This window comes from Pogona vitticeps, chromosome 2, assembly GCF_051106095.1.
Source record: "Pogona vitticeps strain Pit_001003342236 chromosome 2, PviZW2.1, whole genome shotgun sequence".
NCBI lineage: Eukaryota > Metazoa > Chordata > Lepidosauria > Squamata > Agamidae > Pogona > Pogona vitticeps.
The window spans coordinates 2,759,507-2,784,300 of NC_135784.1; the positions used below are offsets into that span (position 1 = coordinate 2,759,507).

Consider the following 24,794-nt stretch of genomic DNA (forward strand, 5'->3'; position numbering starts at 1 on the left):
GCCCAACCTGTTCAACAGTTAGTCGTGCCTACTGAATATAGACTGAGAATACTAGAAATGGCTCATGACCATCCGAGTAGTGGGCACCAGGGAATACAAAAAACCCTAAAGAGGATTTCTCAACATTTTTACTGGCCTGGTATTTCAAAAACTGTAAAGGACTATGTCAGTTCTTGTGACTATTGCCAACGCACAGGCCATCAAACTGACAAGGTAAAGGCCGAAATGCAGATTATGGAAATTCCTGACCAAGTGTTCCAGTGTTTGCAAATGGATGTGCTAGGACCTTTTGTTCCTACTAAATCTAAGAAGAAATACATCATTTCTTTCATCTGTTCTGCCAGTAGGTGGATCGAGGCTTACGCTATTAGCAACCTGACAGCTACCACCATAGCTAGAATCATCGTGGACTTGTGCTCACGTATTGGAGTACCATCCAAAATAATTTGTGATCAAGCAGGAGCCTTTACAAGTGAACTTATGCGTAAGATCTGCGAGATAAGTGGAATAACCATCAGTTTTTCCACGGCCCATCATCCTCAATCTCATGGTATGGTGGAAAGAGGTCAACAAACTTTGCTTAGGATGATTAAAACTTTGACCCAAGAATATGGAAACATTTGGGATGAGCTTTTGCCTTTTGCTTTGTTTGCTTACCGTAGCTCAGCTCATTCTTCACTAGGTGGCTTTTCTCCAAGTGAGGTGGTGTTTGGAAGAAATCTACAAGGACCATTGGACTTCCTGAAATCCAATTGGGAAGGTGTGGTTAAAAGTAGTACTGTGCCAGTTGCTGATTTTGTTAGAAAACTTCAAGAGAAACTCTTGGCTGTCCAGGAGTTAGCCAGAGACAATTTGTTGGACGCTCAAGCAAGTCAGAAGTTCTTCCATGACAAGAGATCCAGACACAGGGAATTTTCTGTGGGTGATTTGGTACTTGTTCTGAACCCACTCAGACCTTCTAAGCTAGAAGTTGTCTGGGAAGGTCCAGGTGAAATTGTTCAAAAACTGGGAAATGTCAATTATCTTGTCAAAATGTTGGATTCTAATAAGAAACCTGTTCTTTACCATGTCAATAGTTTGAAACTGTACAAAGATAGATCTGCAATGATTTTCCAATGTCATGCTGAATATTTTCATGCTGCAAATGAACCTATTGATATGTTATCTGAATTGCAAGATGCAGGTACATGGTCTGATAATCTTGTTTTAACAGGTACCGTTGATCAGAAAGAAAGGTTGTTTCAAATTTTAGAACAATACCAAGATGTGTTTTCAGATAAACCAGGTTACACCAAATTGATCAGTCATGTGATAACTACTGAGAACAACGCCCAGCCCATACGGTCTAGCCCATATAGAGCAATTGGTAATCATGCTATCCAAATTGAACAAGAGATACAAAAGATGTTATCTTTGGGGGTGATTGAACCGTCATTCTCCCCTTGGGCTTCCCCGGTGGTTCTGGTGCCAAAACGTAACGCTTTGGGTGAAATTCTCGAGGAAGTAAGATTTTGTGTTGATTACAGAAAGTTAAACAGTGTTACTGTTCCAGATCCATACCCATTGCCTAGAATGGATGATTTAATTGAACATCTTTCAAAGGCTAAGTTTATCAGCATTCTCGATCTAAAGAATGCTTATTGGCAGTTAGATTTGGCTGAAGATTCACGAGATAAGACCGCTTTCATCACGCACGTGGGAACTTTCCGTTTCCGCAGATTGCCATTTGGTTTGAAGAATGCAGGTGCGTCATTTCAAAGGATGATAGACAAACTTTTACAAGGTTTACCTTTTGCAAGTGCTTATCTTGATGATGTTGCCATTTTCAGTTCTGATTTTGATTCTCACATGTCTCACATTGAAACTGTTCTGTCCAGACTTCAGCAAGCAGGACTGACAGTCAAAGCCAGCAAGTGTCAGTGGATGCAAGGAAAAGTCATGTACTTAGGTCATTTGATTGGGCAAGGAGAAATTCAGACTTTGCAAGCTAAAGTACAATCTATTAATGATTGGCCTATTCCTAAAACTAAGAAACAGGTACGCTCGTTTTTGGGCCTAGTTGGCTACTACAGAAAATTCATTCCTGATTTCAGTCATTTGGCTTCACCTCTGACAGAGCTCACTAGGAAGAGACAGCCTGTCAAGGTAAAGTGGACACCAGAGTGTCAAGGTGCCTTTGAAGCTTTAAAAGCTAAGATTATGGATGCACCTATACTGAAATCCCCTGATTTTGACAAACCATTCATTTTACAAACTGATGCTTCTGAATTAGGACTGGGAGCTGTTTTGTTACAGCAAGGAGAAGATGGGAACCTTTACCCTATCTCATACTTCTCTAGAAAACTCTTGGATAGAGAGAGAAGTTACGCAGTACCTGAAAAAGAAGCTCTTTCTATATTTTGGTCTCTCAATCTACTTCGACCTTACCTATGGGGTCGTAAGTTTACACTCCAAACAGATCACAGAGCTTTAGTTTGGTTACAGAAGATGAAATCTCACAACCAAAAATTGTTGAGATGGAGTCTAGCATTGCAAGATTTTGATTTTGAAGTTCAACACATTCCTGGAAAATTGAATGTAGTGGCAGATGGTCTTTCTAGAATGTACTGTGAAGATTCTTATGAACCTGAACGTTGAAACAATGTATTCAACAGTGTGCTATGTTTCAGTATTGTAATAGTTATTCTGTAGTTGAATTTTGAGATGTAACCAGTTAATTACTTTGAATTGCTTTTTAGTTACTTTTACTTGATTTCTTAAAATTAGATCAGATTAACTGCTCTGAATTTTAACGATAATCAGGGGGGGCATGTGATGATTTGTGTTTTTATGTGTATTAGAATGGGATATGTAGTACTAAGATTGTCCCAATAGCATCCATTTTGATTTAAAGTCTGTTCTGTAGTAGGAAAGTTTTATATGCTGTTTCAGAGAAGCTTCGATCTCTGGTTATCTCGTTGCTAAGCTGAGTGGAGAGCAGAGAGTTTCGTAGTCAAAATAATTCTGCCACAAAGAATGATAACAACTGAAGCTCCCTGAGAAAGTTAGGCGGAACAACAAGACCCAGGAGGCATTCTGGGAAGAAGAAGAGTGAGGAGAAAGTGAGAAGAGAGATGGAGTTTGCCTGAGAAAGGGGTAGACACGTGCTTTTCCCATAATGGACTGGTTTTCATCTAGCATCAGCCTTTGAAGACCCAAGACACGTGAGATGGATGATTTATGCTTTTTGTTAGTTAGCATAGTTTCATTTCTTTATTTTTTTAGCTGGAGTGGGGGTGTGGTGTGTTCCGTTAGTCTTGAATGAAAATGTACCTACTGACTTAATTTACTATCAACTGAAACCTTTTCTAAAGTAATTCTTTTTAATAAAAAAAAACAGTAATGATTGATTTCTATGTAGAAGCTTTGTTTCTTGAACAGACCAGCTGAATGTCTAATTGGCCACGTGGGTTTGCTACCAAACTTTCAGAGCCAAATCATTCTGAGTATATCTCATGGTTATGTCTGTGTTGCTTTCTTAATAAGGAGATTGGCCTCTGAGGAAGAAAATTTAGACAGAACTTGGCTGAGTTCAATTGGCTCTGCTCAGCAGTTAGAAGTTTGTCTGGTTTTCTTACTCGTCCCGATTTCCTGCACCCCCATAAATCTCTTTGGAGATACGGGGCTGCTTACACTCCCTGCCCAGATTCAAAAGTAATACACGTGGCCGGTTCCAAGCAGGCCTCTCCCTATTAGTTGTAATCCCCTTGCCCATGCTTTTTGTTTTAGTCATAGTTTTGTGTTTATTGTCATTAACGTTTACCTTCCCCCTTCTCCTGACAAAGCCTCGCTATGCCTCCTTTGGGAGTGTCTGACTACATACCTTGAGCATCTTGAACATCTCTTCCCCACGACAGACATTATTCTACTTGGAGACTTCGATGCTAGAATTGGCAAAGACAACTGGGACCTCTTGGAAGCCTTGAATCTAGACCCTAATGTTCCTCTCCCCTGGTTTTTTAGGTCTGGCAGGATCTCTAAAGATGCTCAGATCAACCAGGCCGGCATCCAATTTACTAAGTTCTGTATCTAATTCAACAAACTAGTGCTAAATGGCTCCTCTGTTGGGGACTCCCCAGGGGAAATTACTTTCGCATCAACCCGAGGCTGCAGTGTTTTAGATTACATTTTAATTCCCTCATCCTTTAAAGATAATTTAAAGCACTTTTATATTGATAATCGTTCTGAGAGTGACCACTTCCCCATGGTTTTTATATCTGATAATCCATCATCCCCCGATGATAACTCAGTCCGCGAAATAGTACATATGCCTGCTGGGTCCATTCCCAGATTAAACTGGTCACGCAATCTTGCTATGAAAACCCAACTAATAACCACTGAGCAAGCACTTGAGAATGTATGTTTTACCCTTACATTTACTTTGAACCCCAAAGAAGTCATCCTCTCTTATGATAATCTTGTTATTAATCTTATTTCCCCCTTCAACCCCTCTTCACCCGTGGTTCCCAAAAGCAATTCCAAACAACCCTTGGGACAACAAAGAATATCTTCGCTTGAAGTCCACCCTACGCTCCATTTTCCATTGTTATAGAAGCCAAAATAAGCCCGGCCTATTAAAAGATTACTTTGTCTTCAAACACCAGTTGTCAGATATGGTCAAGGCTAAGAAGCTCCAGCTCACCAGGACCCAATGGGAGCGCTTGATTGAAGCTTCCAGGTCCAACAATAGCGGGAAATTTTGGGCTTTAATCTCCAGGGATCTACAGGGGATACCTCATCAACCAATAACAATTCCTCCTCAGATCTGGTTCTCATACTTTATAAAGCTTTTTAGTAGCGACAGGGCAATTCTCTCCACTGACCATGAATCTGATATCGGTGAATACCCTGAGTGGCCACCAGTATCTCCTGAGGACATTATCACCTCGATTTTGCAACTTAAATCCAAAAAGGCCCCTGGCCCGGATGCAGTCACCCCAGAACTACTGAAGTTCCATCCAGATTGGTGGGCTCCTCCTCTAGCTGCCCTGTTTACCACGATAAATAGCACCGGAATAATGCCCAAGACATGGACCAACACCATCGTTATTCCTATATACAAAAAAGGCAATCCTTCATTTCCCAGAACAAATAGGGTTTTGTCATGGCAAGACCATCCTCGACCACTGTGTTGTATTAACACATTTAGCCTTTAAATACAGTGGGAAATCAGGAAACAAACTCTTTGTTTGCCTTCTTAGATCTCAAGGCGGCATTTGATTCAATCTCGAGAGAGTTGCTTTGGGTTAAGCTAGCCAAGATGAACATGGACCCTAGACTGCTCTCCTTGATTAAAAACCTATACACACGCACCAGCTGCCAAGGTAGGTACAATCTTCAGGGGAATTTAACCCTGGAAATTCCAATTAGGAAGGGTGTGAAACAGGGATGTATTCTTGCCACAACACTTTTTAACCTATTTTAAACTGGTTGTTGTGGGTTTTTCGGGCTCGTTTGCTGTCCTCTGAAGATGCCGGCCACAGAGACTGGCGAAATGTTAGGAAGAACCACTTTCAGAACATGGCCAAGAAGCCCGAAAAACCCACAACAACCATTAGATCCCGGCCGTGAAAGCCTTCGCGAATATATTTTTAAACTATTTAGCCCCAGCTCTACATTCAATCAATGGACATGCCCCTAAACTTGCCCACCGCCACGTTCCAATTATATGCGGATGACGCAGTCCTACTGTCATGCTCACAAATTGGACTGAGGCGTTTATTACGACAAGCCACGACTTAACCGTGAACTATGAGAAAACAAAGATCTTAGTTTTCTCTAAATCTTGGAAACAATTATCATGGTCAATACAGGGAAACTCCATTGAGCAGGTCCAAACTGTGAAATATCTAGGGATTATATATATAACGGTAGCTGGGCAACCCATCATAAATGTGCTATATCACTGGCAAGAACTAGTGCCTTGGCCATTGCCCTTTTTTTAATTGAAAAGATAACCGATATGTCCCTATGGTTCTAAGAGCTTTTAACGCGAAATCCAGCCCCCAGCTCTTACACAGTGCCCCTATATGGATCGACGCCTTCGACCATACCACCGAAGGCTTACAATCCCTTTTCTTGAGGAAAATACTCGGACTACCAAATTGTGTCCCCTATGCTGCAATATGCACGGAAACCGGATCATTACTGCTAGAAACCCGTGCCTGGTTCTCAACCTTTAAGTTCTGGCTTCGCCTTTTATTCAACTCTGATCAGAACTCCCTCACCTTTTCGATGCTGATGGATCATCATGCATCTAAATGGTTGACTGTGATCCAGAAGAAAATCATTTCCCTAGGAATTTCCCTGGATGCTTTATATCTGTCCTCTGCCTTGGCAATATTCCATTCAATCAATTGTAGACTACTAGATGTCCAACTGCAACATCTGACCAAGGCAGCTCGGAAAACCTGTTCTCCTAGTCATCTGGGTCTATCCCAGAATTCTTGGCTTCTAGCTTCTTATTTCTCTCACCTGACTGATCCTCACCTAAGAAGAGCTTTTATGCTGGCCAGATTCAATGCACTCCCCTCGGCCGTTCTATTTGGAAGATTCCGTGGAACCCCATACATCCATAGACGATGCCCTTGCAGCCTGGGAGCTATTGAAACAGTTCATCATGTTCTCTTGGACTGTCCTTTCTATAACAGTTCCCGAGCTAGATTTCTTGAGCCACTGCTCCATGACTTTCAAGATCTTTCTAATAGTGCCAACGTTTGATTTTTAGTCCACGGGGAAAACAAGTATGTTACTACTCATGTGGCTTACTTTCTACAATCTGCTATTCAGATTATCTCCCAAGCATAGACCATGTTTGTATTAACACCCCCCCCATTTTAATCTGGTTTTACAGGACTTATTATATTGCACAGTTTTATTTCTGGGTTAAAATTTACTGTACCTTACTTAATCTTCCTTTTAAAGCCAATAAAGGTCTGTATGTTGTTGAACAAAAATCATACCAAAGAAAAGGAAATGCAAGAATGCAAAGTGGCTGTCCAACAAGGCCTAAAATAGCAGAGAACAGAAGGGGAAAAATGCAAGGGGGATAGGGGAAGTTACAGAAAACTGAGCACAGACTTCCAAAGAATAGCAAGGAGAGACAAGAGGGCCTTCTTAAATGGACAGTGCAAAGAAATATAGGAAAATAAGAGAAAGGGATAAACCAGAGATCTGTTCAAGAAAATTGGAGATATTAAAAGAAACTTTTGTTCAAAGATGGACATGATAAAGGATAAAAATGATAGGGACCTTACAGAAGCAGAAGACATCAAGGAGAGGTGGCAAGAATACACACAGGAATTATACCAGGAAGATTTGGATGTCCTGAACAACCTAGATAGTGTGGTTGCTGACACTGAGCCAGACATCCTGGACAGCGAAGTCAAGTGGGCCTTAGAAAGCATGGCTAACAACATGGCCAGTGGAGGTGATGGCTGTGACACAACTCTGTCTCTGAGACCTTTATATTCTTTTAAACATCAATCAATTCCAGGACACACCATTTAACAAACACATTAAGTTTATTTATCAGGGTGGGGTTAATGATTGGTTGAAAATAACAATGTCAATCACAGGAAGCAAATCACATAGATAAACAAGTATATATTTAACTCCTTCTATTACTTCACTATACTTCCCAATCTCTGATTTGAATCTACCTCAATCAATCCCCTTTGAACCTCTGATCTCAATCATTATGTTTGTCCTCTCACTCTACTCTCACTGTCTCACACTCCTCCACTCTCACACTCCTCCTATCCATCTCACACTCCACCAAAGCTCCACACAGAACTCTAATCTAATCTCTCTGTCCTCCACACTCCTCCTTTTGGAACCTCCCCTTATCTCCTGCTCCCGCCTTCCGTCCTTCTCATTGGCTCTCCAGCCAAGGTTCCCTGGTGACGGACAGGTGCTGACTGGGGTACCCGCTATAATGGCATTCCAGTTGAACTATTTAAAATCTTAGAAGATGATGCTGTTAAGGTACTACACTCAATATGCCAGGAAAAATCAGTCCACATCCCAATCTCAAAAAAGGGCACTGCCAAAGAATCCTCCAACTACCATACAGTTGCACTCATTCCACACACTAGCAAGGTTATGCTCAAAATCCTATAAAGTAGGCTTTAGCTGTATGTGGACCGGGAACTCCCAGAAGTACAAGCTGGATTTCGAAGGGACAGAGGAACTAGGGACCAAATTGCTAACATGTGCCGGATTATGGAGAATGCCAGAGAGCTCCAGACACAGCAAACTATGGCAAGTTCTTAAAGAAATGGGAGTCTCTGACCACTTTAGCTATCTCCTGAGGAATCTATATGTGGGACAGGAAGCAACAGTTAGAACTGGATATAGAAAAACTGATGGTTCAAAATTTGGAAAGGAGTAGAACAAAGCAATATATTGTCGCCCTCCTTATTTAACTTATATGCAGAATACATCATGCGAAAAGCTGGACTGGATGAATCCCATGACAAAATTAAGATTGCCGGAAGAAACACCAACAACCTCAGATATGCATATGATGCCACTCTGATGGCAGAAAGTGAAGAGAAATTAAAGAACCTCTTAATGAGGGTGAAAGAGGCAAGCACAAAAAATGGTCTGGAGCTCAACATAAAAAAACCCCCAAGATCATGGCCACTGGTCCCATCGCCTCCTGGCAAACAGAAGGGGAAAATACGGAGGCAGTGACATATTTTACATTCTTGGGCTTCATGATCACTGCAGATGATGAGAGCAGCTACAAACTTAAAAGACACCTGCTTCCTCAGAGGTGAATAGAATTCTACCACCTGTTATCTCAGGTGGTAGAATTAAGGAATTTTCCTGAAAATCTAAAAAATTTCAAGAATATATTAAAAAGTAAATAGATAAGAAAATTAAAAGATTGGGCAGAGAAGATAAGAGATAAAGAAGATATAAAAAAGGTGTTAGGAGGAGAGGGGATTTCATGGTTAAATATAATTCAATTAGAAAGGTGGACAAGGGAATGGAACACTAAATAAGGGAAAGGTAGAAAAATGACAAAATTTGAAGAGATTATAGAAAAAAATTAAAAGTAGAGGAAAAGACAGAAAGAAAAGGAAGTGTAAGCCAAATATATAAATTATTAATGCAAGCTGAACAGGGTACACAAGGATTAAAAACGCAATGGCAAAATGATTTGGATAAAGAAGAAATAGGTGAGGAATGGGATAAAATATGGATCAGAGAATTATGAAGAACATGTCAGTAAGGATAAAAGAAAATTGTTGCAAAGTAATATGGAGGTGGTATTTAACGCTGTTTAAAATGAATATAATGGATAAAAGTGTGTCAACATTCTGTTGGAGGTGTAAAAAATAGAAGGGGACGTACTTACACATGTGGTGGTTATGTGAAATAAGAAAGAATGGAATTTAATTTTTAAAGAAATATCTGAAATAATTGGATTGAACATTCAAATGTCTCCATTCATGGCTTTACTGAACGTGATTAAGAAAAATCAATTGTTGAAAGAAAATAAGGATTTAATTGTAATAAGGCCAATTGAAAAATAATGATTTTAAGAAAATATGGAATGTATTTTTGGAATATGCATTTCAGAGAGGTAAGGGGTATACACCGAGGGAAGAAACAATGACATTTTGGAGTGAAAATGGATTGAATGAAGTTTAATGCTAGTCCTGAAGGTGATGGGGGCACATGTGTAATTATATCTTATTGTTTTGTATTTTTTAAAATTGTTCTTATTGTGTTTTTTTGTGTGGTAGTAGGTTTATGTTGTATTAATAAAAAATTACAAAAAAAGAAGGGGAAGATACGGAGGCAGTGACATATTTTACTTTCTTGGGCTCCATGATCACTGCAGATGGTGACAGCAGCTACAAAATTAAAAGACGCCTGCTTCTTGGGAGGAAAGCGATGACAAACCTAGACAGCATCTTAAAAAGCAGAGACATCAACTTGCTGACAAAGGTCTGCATAGTCAAAGCTGTGGTTTTTCCAGTAGCAATGTATGGAAGTGAGAGCTGGACCATAAAGAAGGCTGACCGCTGAAGAATTGATGCTTTTGAACTGTGGTGTATCTACCTTCCCACTGTGGTGTATCTACTCACATTTTTACAGGCTTTCGAACTGCTAGGTTGGCAGGAGAAACACTATTTTAGGCATTAAAAGAAGTTTATTCTCCAAATCCCAGAAGGTGCTAGTTCCTCTCCATTCAGCATTGGTTAGGCCTCCTCTTGAGTTCTGTGTTTATTTCTGAACACCACACTTCAAGACAAGTACTGACAAATTGGACCAGTTTCAGAGGAGGGTAACCAGGATGATCAGAGGGCTGGAAACATATGATCACACTCTTCAAAGACTTCAAAGGCTCTCCTACAAAAAAGGGGTGCAAAAGGGATGCAAAAATGGGCTGAACTGTACAGAAAGCCAGATTTAGGCTGAATCAGGCGAAACTTCTTAACACAATACAGTGGTGCCTCGCTTAACGAGTGCCTCGTTTAATGATGTTTTTGCTAAACGATGGTTTTTTAAAAAATAATGTGCATCGTTTAATGATGTTTCCTATGGGCGATTTTCGCATAGCGAAGTTTGGGACCATGCTTCGCATAGCGAATGCATTTTAGGTCCCCTGCTTCACTTAACGATGTTCCTTTTTTCAATTTAAAAAGTGTCTTAAAAGGTTCAAAAACTGTTTTAAATGCTTGGATTCGTTAGAGCACCTTCTAAAACGGGTGCAAACTTAATTTGGCTTTGATCTGACTTTTCGTTAGTTTTTGGTGAATTTTTTTCTCCCCCATAGTAAATAATGCAGCTGTCAAAACTTGACAGCTCCATTATTTCCTATGGGGGAGAAAACAATTCACAAAAAATTGACAAAGACTCAGAACAAAGCCAAACTTAGTTTGCACACGATTTAGAAGGTGCTCTAACGAACCCAAGCATTTAAAACACTTGCTGACTTTTTGTTAATTTTTTGTGAATTTTTTCTCCCCCATAGGAATGCATGAAGCTGTCAAATTTTGACAGCTGTCAAAAGTTGGTGGGGGAGAAAAAAATTCACAAAAAATTAACAAAAAGTCAGATCAAAGCCAAATTAAGTTTGCACCCGTTTTAGAAGGTGCACTAACTATTCCAAGCATTTAAAACAGTTTTTGACCCTTTTATGACACACTTAAATTTGCAAAAATTGACTTCGCAAAACCATTGAAATGCATTGAATAGGCTTCAATGCATTCCAATGGGGGAAACATTGTATCACTTAACGATGTTTCCAATGGGTTTTTTCGCTTAAGGACGGTAATCCGTTCCATCTCTATGGGAAAACGCGTTTCGCATAACGATGTTTTCCAATAGCGATGGTTTTTTTGGAACCAATTAATATTGTTATGCGAGGCACCACTGTATATTGTGTTAAAAAGTAACATATGGTATATGAGTTAATAGTTAACATATTATTGTAATGATGGTTTGGATGAATTGTTCCCTGCAAAGTTCGTTGTTCATAAGGGTAAACTATAAGGTTTCCCCCATGAAACAAACTTTTCCAAGGTGAGAGGTATGTGACGGTTGCCTCGCGTCACTCCTGTCACTCACAGGCTGGTTCTCATTTGCATGAGCCTATGAGAGGAGTGGAGGGGCGGAGTCAGTAGATATAAGAAGGTTTGGCAGAAGAGATGAGAAGGAGAGATAGAATTGCAGAGAGAGAAGTAGAGAAAGAAGGAGAGAGAGATTGCGAGATAGTCAGGGAGATAGTGAGAAGGAATAATAATAGAGATAAGCTGGTCAATAGAAATAGATAGAGCAGGTGGTAAAGGTGGCAAGATATATATTTGAATGATTATATATTATGCATTGAATAAATAACATCTGTGATTAGAATTAAAGTTAATACATTTCAATTAAATCACTTCTGTTGGCAGCAACCCGACAAGTGTCTGAATAAAGTCTTTATATATTGTGGATAAAGGAAATCCACTGGTGGCAGTGAGAAAAAGGGGGAACGTCCCAATTGTTATCTGCTGGTGGGAAGACATAGTGTGAGCCCTTTGTTTGGGGAAACAAGCAGGGGTTACATGGTAAACGTCACAAACGTAAACACCCAAATCAGCTCATAATGGAAGAGACACTCTTGGAAAAAGCTTGGCACCAGGCCACTCAGGGCTTTGTGGGTGAGAACCGGCCCTTTGCATTGTCCTCAGAAACTGATGGTTCACCAAGGGAGCTGTCAGCTATCCGGCTGCTGCCTTGTGAAACCGCTGATGTTCCCTGACCCTTTCCATCAGCAGCCCCGCATTGAGGGTGTTACAGTAATCCAGCCAAGGAAATATCCAGCGCGTGAGTCACAGTGCCTAGATTAGATCTCTCCGGAAATGGATGTAGTTTGAGTACTAGTTCTAATGGTGCAAATGGACACCTGGCCACCGCTGAAACTGGGACATCCAGGCTCAGGGACGACTCCAGGAGGACCCCCAAGTTGAGCACCTGTGTTTTCAGGGAGAGTGTAATCCCACTCAACAGAGGCTGTATCCCTCTGCCTGGATCTGCCACCAGAAGCACCTCTGTCTTGTTTGGATTAAGTCTCAGTTCATTCCGGTCCATGACTGATACCAAAACTGATTTAGAACTGAAACAGGTCCCTCAGGTTTAGTTAGCAAGGAAGGTAGCCTTGGGTGTCATCAACATACTTTTAACTCCCAACACCAAAACTCCGGACAGTCTATCCCAGTGGTTTAATGTAGATGCAAAGTAACAGAGAAGATAAAACAGGACCCAGAGGGACCCCACAGGTGGGCAGCCAGGGTTTCAAACAGGAATCCCCCGGCACCACCTTCGGAGTTCCCTCTTCCAGGACGGACTGGAGCCACCATAAACAGTGCATCCACGTCTCTTTGTAGACGGGTCATGTATACTCTATTCTGCACTACACATGAAAAATGCAGATGTCTTGTGTGTGTGTGTGTTTAGTCGTTTAGTCGTGTCCGACTCTTCGTGACCCCATGGACCAGAGCACGCCAGGACCTCCTGTCTTCTACTGCCTCCCGGAGTTGTGTCAGGTTCATGTTGGTTGCTTCGCAGACACTGTCCAGCCATCTCATCCTCGGTCGTCCCCTTCTCCTCTTGCCATCACACTTTCCCAACATCAGGGTCTTTTCCAGGGAGTCTTTTCTTCTCATTAGATGGCCAAAGTACTGGAGCCTCAGCTTCAGGATCTGTCCTTCCAGTGAGCACTCAGGGTTGATTTCCTTTAGAACTGATAGGTTTGTTCTCCTTGCAGTCCAGGGGATTCTCAAGAGCCTCCTCGAGCACCACAATTCAAAGGCATCAATTCTTCGGCGGTCTGCTTTCTTTATGGTCCAGCTCTCACTTCCATACATCACGACAGGAAAAACCATAGCTTTGACTATTCGGACTTTTGTTGGCAAGGTGATGTCTCTGCTTTTCAAGATGCTGTCCAGATTTGTCATCGCTTTCCTCCCAAGAAGAAGGCGCCTTTTAATTTCAGGGCTGCTGTCTCCATCTGCAGTGATCATGGAGCCCAGGAAGATAAAATTTGACACTGCCTCCATATCTTCCCCTTCTATTTCCCAGGAGGTGATGGGACCAGTGGCCATGATCTTAGTTTTTTTGATGTTGAGTTTCAGACCGTTTTTTGCACTCTCCTCTTTCACTCTCATTACAAGGTTCTTTAATTCCTCCTCACTTTCTGCCATCAGAGTGGTATCATCTGCATATCGGAGGTTGTTGATATTTCTTCCGGCAATCTTAATTCCGGCTTGGGTTTCTTCCAGTCCAGCCTTCCGCATGATGTATTCTGCATATAAGTTAAATAAGCTGGGGGACAATATACAGCCTTGCCGTACTCCTTTCCCAATTTTGAACCACTCAGTTGTTCCATGACCAGTTCTAACTGTTGCTTCCTGTCCCACATATAGGTTTCTCAGGAGACAGATAAAGTGGTCAGGCACTCCCATTTCTTTAAGAACTTGCCATAGTTTGCTGTGGTCCACACAGTCAAAGGCTTTCGCATAGTCAATGAAGCAGAAGTAGATATTTTTCTGGAACTCTCTGGCTTTCTCCATAATCCAGCGCACGTTAGCAATTTGGTCTCGAGTTCCTCTGCCTCTTCGGAATCCAGCTTGTACTTCTGGGAGTTCTCGGTCCACATACTGCTGAAGCCTACCTTGTAGGATTTTGAGCATAACCTTGCTAGCGTGCGAAATGAGTGCAATTGTACGGTAGTTGGAGCATTCTTTGGCACTGCCTTTCTTTGGGATTGGGATGTAGACTGATCTTTTCCAATCCTCTGGCCACTGTTGAGTTTTCCAAACTTGCTGGCATATTGAATGTAGCACCTTAACAGCATCATCTTTCAAGATTTTAAATAGTTCAACTGGAATGCCATCACCTCCACTGGCCTTGTTGTTAGCCAGGCTTTCTAAGGCCCACTTGACTTCGCTCTCCAGGATGTCTGGCTCAAGGTCAGCAACTACATTGTCTGGGTTGTCCGGGATATCCACATCTTTCTGATATAATTCCTCTGTGTATTCTTGCCACCTCTTCTTGACGTCTTCTGCTTCTGTTAGGTCCCTCCCATTTTTGTCTTTTATCATGTTCATCTTTGCGCAAAATGTTCCTCTAATATGTCCAATTTTCCTTAACAGATCTCTGGTCTTTCCTTTTCTGTTATCTTCCTCTATTTCTTTGCATTGTTCATTTAAGAAGGCCCTCTTGTATCTCCTTGCTATTCTTTGGAAGTCTGAATTCAAGTTTCTGTAACTTTCCCTATCTCCCTTGCATTTTGCTTCCCTTCTCCTCTCTGCTATTTCTAAGGCCTCGTTGGACAGCCACTTTGCTTTCTTGCATTTCCTTTTCTTTGGGATGGTTTTCGTTGCTGCCTCCTGGACAATGTTACGAGCCTCTATCCAAAGTTCTTCAGGCACTCTGTCCACCAAATCTAGTTCCTTAAATCTGTTCTTTACTTCCACTGTGTATTCATAAGGGATTTGGTTTAGATTATACCTGAGTGGCCCAGTGGTTTTTCCTAATCTCTTCAGTCTAAGCTTGAATTTTGCTATGAGAAGCTGATGATCAGAACCGCAGTCAGCTCCAGGTCTTGTTTTTGCTGACTGTATAGAGCTTCTCCATCTTTGGCTGCAGAGAATATAATCAATCTGATTTCGATATTGCCCATCTGGTGATTTCCATGTATAGAGTCGCCTCTTGTGTTGTTGGAAAAGAGTGTTTGTGATGACCAGCTTATTCTCTTGACAAAACTCTATTAGCCTTTGTCCTGCTTCATTCTGAACTCCAAGGCCAAACTTCCCTGTTATACCCTTTATCTCTTGGCTCCCTACTTTAGCATTCCAGTCCCCTAGAATGAGAAGAACATCTTTCTTTGGTGTCAGTTCTAGAAGGTGTTGTAAATCTTCATAGAATTGTTCAATTTCAGTCTCCTCAGCAATGCTGGTTGGTGCATAAACTTGGATTATTGTGATGTTGAATGGTCTGCCTTGGATTCGTATTGACATCATTCTATCATTTTTGAGATTGTATCCCATTACAGCTTTTCCCACTCTTTTGTTGACTATGAGGGCTACTCCATTCCTTCTACGGGATTCTTGTCCACAGTAGTAGATATGATAATCATCTGAGCTGAATTCGCCCATTCCTGTCCATTTTAGTTCACTGATGCCCAGGATGTCGATGTTTATTCTTGCCATCTCCTGTTTGACCACCTCCAGCTTCCCAATGTTCATAGATCTTACATTCCAGGTTCCTATGCAGTATTTTTCTTTGCAGCATTGGATTTTCCTTTCACTTCCAGGCACGTCCACAGCTGAGCGTCCTTTCGGCTTTGGCCCAATCACTTCATTAGCTCTGGAGCTACTTGTACTTGTCCTCCACTCTTCCTCAGTAACATGTTGGACGCCTTCCGACCTGAGGGGCCCATCTTCCAGCGTCATATCTTTTAGCCTTTTGTTTCTGATCATGGGGCGTTCTTGGCAAAGATACTGGAGTGGCTTGCCATTTCCTACTCCAGGTGGATTGCGTTTAGTCGGAACTCTCCACTATGTCCTGTCCGTCTTGGTTGTCCCTGCACGGCATAGCCCATAGTTTCTCTGAGTTACTCAAGCCCCTTCGCCACGACAAGGCAGCAATCCATGAAGAAGAGATGTCTTGTACTGTCAGTGAATTAACATTAGTCTAGCTGGTGGTGCTGAAATGAAGGGGAATTTTTTGGGTCCAACCTGGATGGCCAAGAACTTGCCAAGCCACCCAAGCCTTAGAAATGCAAGAAGCTGGGCTTTGAATGTCCCGGTCAGAAAAAGCCTTGGGTTGAGACTAAATATTCCTCCGGGAATATTTAGGCCATATTTACCTCACAGGAAAAATATGGCCTAGAGCAGTGGTCTCCGACCTTGGACCTCCAGATGTTCTTGGACTACAACTCCCAGAAGCCTTCACCACCATCTCTGCTAAACAGGATTTCTGGGAGTTGAAATCCAAGAACATCTGGAGGCCCAAGATTGGGGACGACTGGCATCTGATGAAGCTCCTACTCTGAGACCCACTAGCCTAGCATTACGACAGTGTAGTAGAGGGTAACTCTGGTCCAAATTATTTTCAAACACCCTTCTCTGCTTTTCCACTCTCTGTCATTGGGGCATTCACAGCTTTGGGCTAAGATGGCGCCCACTCCGTTTCAGCTTCCAGATGCACCTTCAAAGAGAGGCCAATCCAGGAATCTGCCGGGCCATGTTAGATAAGTCATCGTTCAGTCTCAAGAGACTATGGTAACATGCTCTGTATGGAGCAGCTGGAGGTTTCTCTCCAGAGCAGGAAGCCTGGGTAAAATAATATGGAGGATAGGCTGTTACCCAAGCAGCAAATCCCCCCTTTCCATGTCGAAAGGAAGGAAGGAAGGAAGGAAGGAAGGAAGGAAGGAAGGAAGGAAGGAAGGAAGGAAGGGGGGGTCCCGTCCGAGGAAAAACCAGCACGATTTCCACCCCCATAACCGATGTCCAGATCCTCTTCATGCAAGAGGAGGGAGGGAGGCAGGGAGCCGGGGGGGGGGGGTCCGCTCCCCCTCCCACCCCACCCCGACCCCCACCTTTCCCCCCCTTCCTGGGATCCCCTCCCAACGCCTTGAGCAGACCCCCCCACCTCCTCCCCCAGACCTGGCCCTGATCCTGGCCCCCTTCCTTGGCCCCCACTTTGACCAAGCGATTGGGGGGGGCGAGGAGTCTTTCCGGGAGGGGGGGAATCTCCACCCTATCTGAATATTCTCCCCCTGATAAAGGAGGAGAGCAGAGGGAGGGGGAAGAAGAAGGCGGAAGCCATCCCCCCTTGCAAGCCGGAGCCTGCAAAAGTGAGAAACCGGTTTCCAATCCGGATTGCCTGGAGGAGACCCCCCCTCCCCTCTCCTTGGGGAGTCCCTTATTCTCCTCCCCCCCCCCGCCTCCCCAAGGAGTGAAGCAAGCGGGAAACTCACGAGAGGAGTCCTCCTTCTTTGGGAAGAGCGTCCGCCTGAGACCATAGAGGTGGCGGGGGAGGGAAAGAGGGGCCAGGAGGAGAGAGAGATTCCCCTCTTCCGGTTCCTGATGACGGGAGGGGGGGAAGGATGGAGGGGGAGGGAAAAGAAGGCCCCGCCCTCCCCCTCCTCTCCCCATTCGGGGGGGGGTGGGGGAGGGAGGGAGAAGAAGGGAAAGACTGGGGTGGGCCTTGGGGGGACCCCGAGATTTGGGGGGGCGAAGGGCAGGATTCCCCTCTCAGGGACGGAGCAGCCCCCCCTTCCCAAGGGGGAACCCGAGCCTGCTTCTGCCTGGGGGGAGGCGGGGAGGGATCCTCGGGCTCCTGGTTGGATTCCCCCTCCCCAGATCTCTAGGGCTTTTTCAGGGGGGGAAGCCGGTGGGCGTTGGAGGGCCCCCCCCCGATGTCCTCCGAGGCCTTCCCTGCCTACGAGGTCTTGGTCCATTGCTTCGCTCCCCTCCCCCCTTCTCTCTCCTGTCATGAAACCGGCGCCCCCTCCCCCCCACCACCACGAGACTCGCGTTCGCCCTCATCCACGTTTCTGAGCATCCGCGGGGAGGATCCCCCTTGCCCATGGGGAGGGGGGTCCCTCCTGTATAGCAAAGGACTTAGCAGCCCCTCCTCCCCCTCGGAGAAACACGCTCCCACGCCCCCTCCGGTGAAGGTGTTTGCCCGGCCTCAGGCAGCAGGAGCGGAGGAGGCGACATTGGGGGAGGGGGAGGGGCTTCCGCTGAGTGACAGGTGATTGGCTCCTCCTCCACTCTCAGTCGTTTTCCTGTCCGCCCAGTCTCTCCCCCGGGGGGGGGCAAGGAGGACCAGAAGTGGCCGCGCCTTCCCGCCCTCTCTATGGTCGCCGGAGGGAGGGAGCTCAACATTAAAAAAATAAGATTATGGCCCTGGTCCCATCACCTCATGGCAAACAGAAGAGGAAGATATGGAGGCAGTGACAGATTTTACTTTCTTGGGCTCCAGGATCACTGCAGATGGTGACAGCAGCCTCGAAATTAAAAGACGCCTTCTTCTTGGGAGGAAAGCGATGACAAACCTAGACAGCATCTTAAAAAGCAGAGACATCACCTCGCCGACAAAAGTCCGAATAGTCAAAGCTATGGTTTTTCCAGTAGCGATGTATGGAAGTGAGAGCTGAACCAAAAAGAAGACTGACTGCCAAAGAATTGATGCTTTTGAACTGTGGTGCTGGAGGAGAGTCTTGTATACATACATACATACATACATACATACATACATACATACATACATACATACATACATACATACATACATACATACATACCTTATAATACAATTTCCTCTCTAGTATTATGTTTCCTAGACCAAACCTATATATTTTACTAATATGGTGATGCCTCTGATGTCAATAAATAGAGCGCACCTGCCTCACGAAGGTTGGAGGGATCTGACATTTGATCTCTTTCGGTCCTGGGAAGAACCAGGAGAGATCAGATCACTCTCCCCTCCCCCTCCCTGGAAGAAAAGAAGAAGCCAAAGGATCCCTCTGGAAAGATCCCGGGATAAAGGAAGAGCAAAAGGCTTTCCCTCTGGACAGCTGTCTTTCTTCTTCTTACATCCGGTGGGGCAGAGAAAGGAACAGCCGAAGAATTAAAATAACTGGGACGGAGGGAAGGACAGGCCTCACCCCACCCCCCTTCCTGTAGTGGATCCCCAGCCTGGGATCTGGTCGGGAGGGGGAATCTGTTCTGCCCCTCTCCGTGATCCAGAGACACTGAACCAAGTGTTCCTTAAGACTCCTATTCAAACATCATTAGGGGGAGGAGGATTCTGAAGAGGCTCAGGATGGCTGACCAAACATCTTGGGGTGTGTGTGTGGAGGGAGGGATCCTCATCACCCCCAGCTGAACCCCCTCTTCTCCCCCAAATCCCAAATCCCGCTTCCCACTGGGGTGGTGTGAGGTTTCGGGGAAGGGGTTGCTGGAGGAGAATGCTCCATGAGCATGGGAAATTCAAACCGTTGGTGGCGAAGAGGCTGCTTCTTTAGCTCTTTCCCCCAACGGTTTGGAAAAGGGAGGCTCAGTCTCCCGGGCTTCCAGCATCATCGGGGCAGCCCTTGGGGAGAAGCCAGGTGGTGGGGAAGAAAGGCGGGAGACAATCCAGCCTTTCTTCCCCCCCACCCGGCTTCTCCCTAAGGGCTGCCCTGATGATGGTTTCGGCAACAGAGAAGCCGAGCGGCAGGGAAGAAAGGTGGCGGTGGAGGCCAGGCCCGGTGGCTGTAGCGGGAGTTAGAGTCCAGGAGGCCTCCTGGCAGCGGTGGTGGAGGTAAGGTGATGCTTTTTGTTTTTAAACAGTTTTTTTGTCTTTTGCAGGGTGGGATTGGGCTGGTGGGGTTATGTTCGTGTTTTGTTTTTTGCAGCCCCAGGGGCTTGCACTGTTTTATTTTTATTTGGGGGGGTATTTTTTTCTTGGGCTGGAACGGATTAATGGGTTTTCAATGCATTCCTATGGGAAATGCATATTCGACCTACGGACTTTTCGACCTGCGGCCGCCATTCCAATACGGATTAAGTCCGTAGGTCGAGGATCCACTATAACCTTATCTCTATTTCAACCCGATCTGGGATTTCGTCTCTCTGTATAAACTTTAGTACTTGAATAATTTGAAGGACTTCATAATGCTCCCTAGCCCTCTCTTTATGCTTTGACCATATTTGACACTGCTTGAGACAGGGGTCTCAAACATGCAGCCCGGGCGCCATTTGCGGCCGCTGGATAATAGTTTGTGGCCATTGCCTTGCCTGCCCCGCCCTGAGATGCCCACGCGTCCTCTGCTGTAAAGAGTCAAAAAAGCCTCTCCTCCCTCACCGGCTCTCTCCCAAGACAGCGCCTTTTGCACCCTCCATCCAGAACTACAACCTGCCAGCCAGCCTGTTTGTCTGCCGGCTGGCAGGCTGCAGTTCTGGATGGAGGGTGCAAGAGGTGCTGCCTTGGGGGAGAGCCGGCAAGTGAGGCACGCTGCCGGCCCTTTTCCTTGAGCGCCCGAGCCGCTGCCAAGCGATGCCTGAGAGCGGAGGTAGCTCCCGGCCCGTTCTTGAAGAGCACCTCCAAGCCACCAACAGCAGCTGCCACCGCCTCTTCCAGGGAAGAAGCTCTTTGGCTCTCTTTCCCTCTTGGCACCCGCAGCACCAGCCCAGCCAGTGGCAGCCTCAGCACCCAGTGTTGCTTCCTCCTCCTCCTCCTCCTCTTCATCCTGCTTCAGCCGCGTTGGCTCTGGAGGCTGCCTGGGCTCACCATGCAAAGTTTGCTCGTCTGTCATGGTAAGGGTAGCTTCTGCTGCTGAGTGCACCTCAGAGGAAGGTTGCTGTACCTCTGTGTGTGTGTGCGTGTTTGTGTGTGTTCATGTGTACACCTGTGAAGGGCCCACCCCATTCTGTGTTGCGTTATTTAGAGACGACAGCACATTTACACTGTTATACAATCCGTATACTCACCGCTTTACATTGTAGCCAAGTGTCATTTCTTCAGTATTGTCACATGAAAAGATATACTAAAATGTTTATGAAACGTGAGGGGTGTACTCACTTCTGTGATATACTGCACATCTGTAAACATGCTTCTCTGCACAGATGTGATATAAAATAACCAATATTTTTGGCATTTGGAATTCCAGATTGAAAATAAATGGATCTATGTCATTAATATAAAAATTAACAAGGAATGGAGCCAAAATACAACCCTGGTGCACTCCTTAAAAGTGGGACTCTTATTAGTTAAAGATCTCCAGGATAGGTGGGGCTGATCAGACCTGGAAGGCAGCCCATCTAGGAAAAGGAAAACTCCGATTCCAAACCTCCACTGCCTTGTGGCTATATCCACCTATGGAAAAGGCTTCAGGAGTTGACCTCGTGGCAAAATCCGGAGCCAGTGTCCCGGAGCCAGTTCGTGTCATTGTGGCAACTCCTGCAGTATTGCTGGAACCAGATGTAGTGGCTCTTGCCTTTCCATTGGACTATTTCAGTGATGTGGAGAGGGGGAATTAGCTGCCTATCCTCCATATTATTTTACCCAGGCGTCGTGCTCTGGAGAGGACACTCCAGCTTTGCATACAGCATCAAAATGACATGGGAAGTAGCAGTTACCGGTTATAAGTCTTTTCTCTATTGGTGTAGAGCGTGACACCAGGAGCTACTTCTGATGGTGGGAGACGGCATTGCACCTCAATAGGTAGCTACTGCCCTCCTTAAGCTGGGCAGTCCCCAGCCAGTAAGGTGCTGACTCACCACGGTCTTTTAATCCCACGGGTTGTGGGGGGTTCAGGGTGAAAGACGACAAGCAGATCAAGGCCCAGCAGAAGACATCTAACAACTCCTCCTGTAGACCCACGAGTGCTACAAATTTTGGGGGTGAAGATTCAGACATTAAAGTCACCTGAGAAGTAAAGCATTTGGAAAAACTATGCTTAGCTCATCAAGCATTTGTTCCATTTGTGTCCAGATTTCAGCACCAAAGTACTTAAGAGCTGCAGGTGGAATGTATATGTTAAGTAGAATTATGAGTAAACGTAGGGTACATAACTTAATTATGCACCCTAGCAACTATATTGACAAACCAGACAATATAGTTGCTGACCTAGAGCCAGACATCCTGGAAAGTGAGGTCAAGTGAGCCTTAGAAAGCCTGGCTAACAACAAGGCCAGTGGAGGTGATGGCATTCCAGTTGAACTATTTAAAATCTTAAAGGATGATGCTGTTAAGGTGCTACATTCAATATGCCAACAAGTTTGGAAAACTCAACAGTGGCCAGAGGACTGGAAAAGATCAGTCCACATCCCAATCCCAAAGAAAGGCAGTGCCAAAGAATGCTCCAACTACCGGACAATTGCACTCATCTCACACGCCAGCAAGGTTATGCTCAAAATCATACAAGGTAGGCTTCAGCAGTATGTGGACCGAGAACTCCCAGAAGTACAAGCGGGATTCCGAAGGGGCAGAGGAACTCGAGACCAAATTGCCAACATGCGCTGGATTATGGAGAAAGCCAGAGAGTTCCAGAAAAACATCTACTTCTGCTTCATTGACTATGCAAAAGCCTTTGACTGTGTGGACCACAGCAAACTATGGCAAGTCCTAAAAGAAATGGGCGTGCCTGACCACCTTATCCATCTCCTGAGAAACCTATATGTGGGACAGGAAGCCACAGTTAGAACTGGATATGGAACAACGGATTGGTTCAAAATTGGGAAAGGAGTACGACAAGGCTGTATATTGTCACCCTGCTTATTTAACTTATATGCAGAATACATCGTGCGGAAGGCTGGACTGGAGGAATCCCAAGCTGGAATTAAGATTGCAGGAAGAAATATCAACAACCTCCGATATGCAGATGATACCACTCTGATGGCGGAAAGTGAGGAGGAACTAAAGAACCTTGTAATGAGGGTGAAAGACGAGAGTGCAAAAAATGGTCTGAAACTCAACATAAAAAAAAACTAAGATCATGGCCACTGGTCCCATCACCTCCTGGGAAATAGAAGGGGAAGATATGGAGGCAGTGACAGATTTTACTTTCTTGGGCTCCATGATCACTGCAGATGGAGACAGCAGCCCCGAAATTAAAAGACGCCTTCTTCTTGGGAGGAAAGCAATGACAAACCTTGACAGCATCTTAAAAAGCAGAGACATCACCTCGCCAACAAAAGTCCAAATAGTCAAAGCTATGGTTTTTCCTGTAGTGTTGTATGGAAGTGAGAGCTGGACCATAAAGAAAGCTGACCGCCGAAGAATTGATGCCTTTGAATTGTGGTGCTGGAGGAGACTCCTGAGAGTTCCCTGGACTGCAAAGAGAACAAACCTATCAATTCTAAAGGAAATCAACCCCGAGTGCTCATTGGAAGGACAGATCCTGAAGCTGAGGCTCCAGTACTTTGGCCATCTCATGAGAAGAGAAGACTCCTTGGAAAAGACATTGATGTTGGGAAAGTGTGAAGGCAAGAGGAGAAGGGGACGACCGAGGATGAGATGGTTGGACAGTGTCATCGAAGCAACCAACGTGAATTTGACAGAACTCCGGGAGGCGGTGGAAGATAGGAGGGCCTGGCGTGCTCTGGTCCATGGGGTCACGAAGAGTCGGACACGACTAAACGACTGAACAAACAAACATAACTTAATTATTAAACAGTTCCACGGGATAGCGATCTCCAACACCAAGACAGTCTCCCACCCTAAAGCTTATTTAACAGTTGTTAAAGAAGATGCTCTTCTTTAAGATGCTCTTCATCCTCTGGATGCTATCCCCTTTAATTTCACTTTCCGGTTCCTGCCACAAAAGGTAACCTGGAAGTACAATCCTATCTTTTTCAGTAAGCCAGGTTTCCTACAGCACAATCACATCCTATTCCGATAGCAAACCTGGGAAGTCCTCCTCGTGGAAGGGGAGCTGGGAGTCCCTGAAGGAAGGAGCATAACAACCCCCCCTAAACACACATAATTTCCCCAGTAAAGTCTAACATTAGCTGTCTGATTTTTTCTAAAAAACAGCTCATTTGCCTAGACAGTGAAGGTTCTAAGCCCAGCTGGCATTGTCAGAGGCTCAAAAAACATATTGTACTGAACCGGGGTCGAGTTGTCAAGTCCAACCTCCACAAATGATAGCCCGCACCTATATACTCCTGTTAAACTGGAATCTTGGAATATAGGTGGTCACTAATATTGTTGCAAACCTTTCCGTAGATAATCGACGTACAATCTGCCAGATCGAAATGTTTCTGTCTGTGCTTTTAATGCTGCCCTTTCCATGGAATTCAACCATTTAGAAATATTGAATGCTATTTATTATTCCTGCTTTCATTTTACTGTCATAGGTGATCCTTGTCAGTGGAAAAGCAGATCATGGGAGGAGAGAGGCAGTCTGTGCTGGATGGGGAGTGAGATCTTCTGGATCCAGTCTAGAGGAAAAAGATTTCTGGAAATTTCTGGAAACAAGGAATCTCCATGTAAGCATCCCTTTGCCACCTGGGCACAGATCGTGACTGATATTTCTAACCTGCCATTGTTTATAGAAGTGGCCAAACCTTCAAAGAAGGTCACCACCAATTAATCTCAAATAATCCAAGAACCACCAGTCAGCCTCAGAGCTCTTCTGCAATACGGGCTATTTATCGGAGACAATGATCCTGGAAGGGCACCATTCCCCTCAAGGCCAACCTGGCCAAAATCACCATCTGCCCCAAACGGTGGCCTTTTTCTGCTCTCGTCAA

The 24,794-nt window shown here is 44.7% G+C and overlaps 1 protein-coding gene and 1 pseudogene across 6 annotated transcripts in view; one reads left to right on the plus strand and one right to left on the minus strand.

Annotated features, from left to right (window-relative positions):
* The window catches only part of LOC144587246 (uncharacterized), a 139,694-nt pseudogene that overhangs the window by 53,401 nt on the left and 61,499 nt on the right, over positions 1-24,794 (plus strand). The window lies entirely within an intron of this gene.
* The window catches only part of LOC144587268 (uncharacterized), a 91,791-nt gene that overhangs the window by 26,468 nt on the left and 40,529 nt on the right, over positions 1-24,794 (minus strand). Inside the window, exon 1 of one of the 5 annotated variants that reach the window (XM_078387320.1) lies at positions 17,528-17,595. The exons of 3 other annotated variants lie outside the window; for them this stretch is intronic. The gene's annotated coding sequence lies outside the window, so the exon portion shown is untranslated. Of the gene's footprint in view, positions 1-10,142; positions 10,769-17,527; positions 17,596-24,794 lie in introns of those variants that run through there. One more of the 5 variants, XM_078387319.1, reaches the window with a different exon arrangement.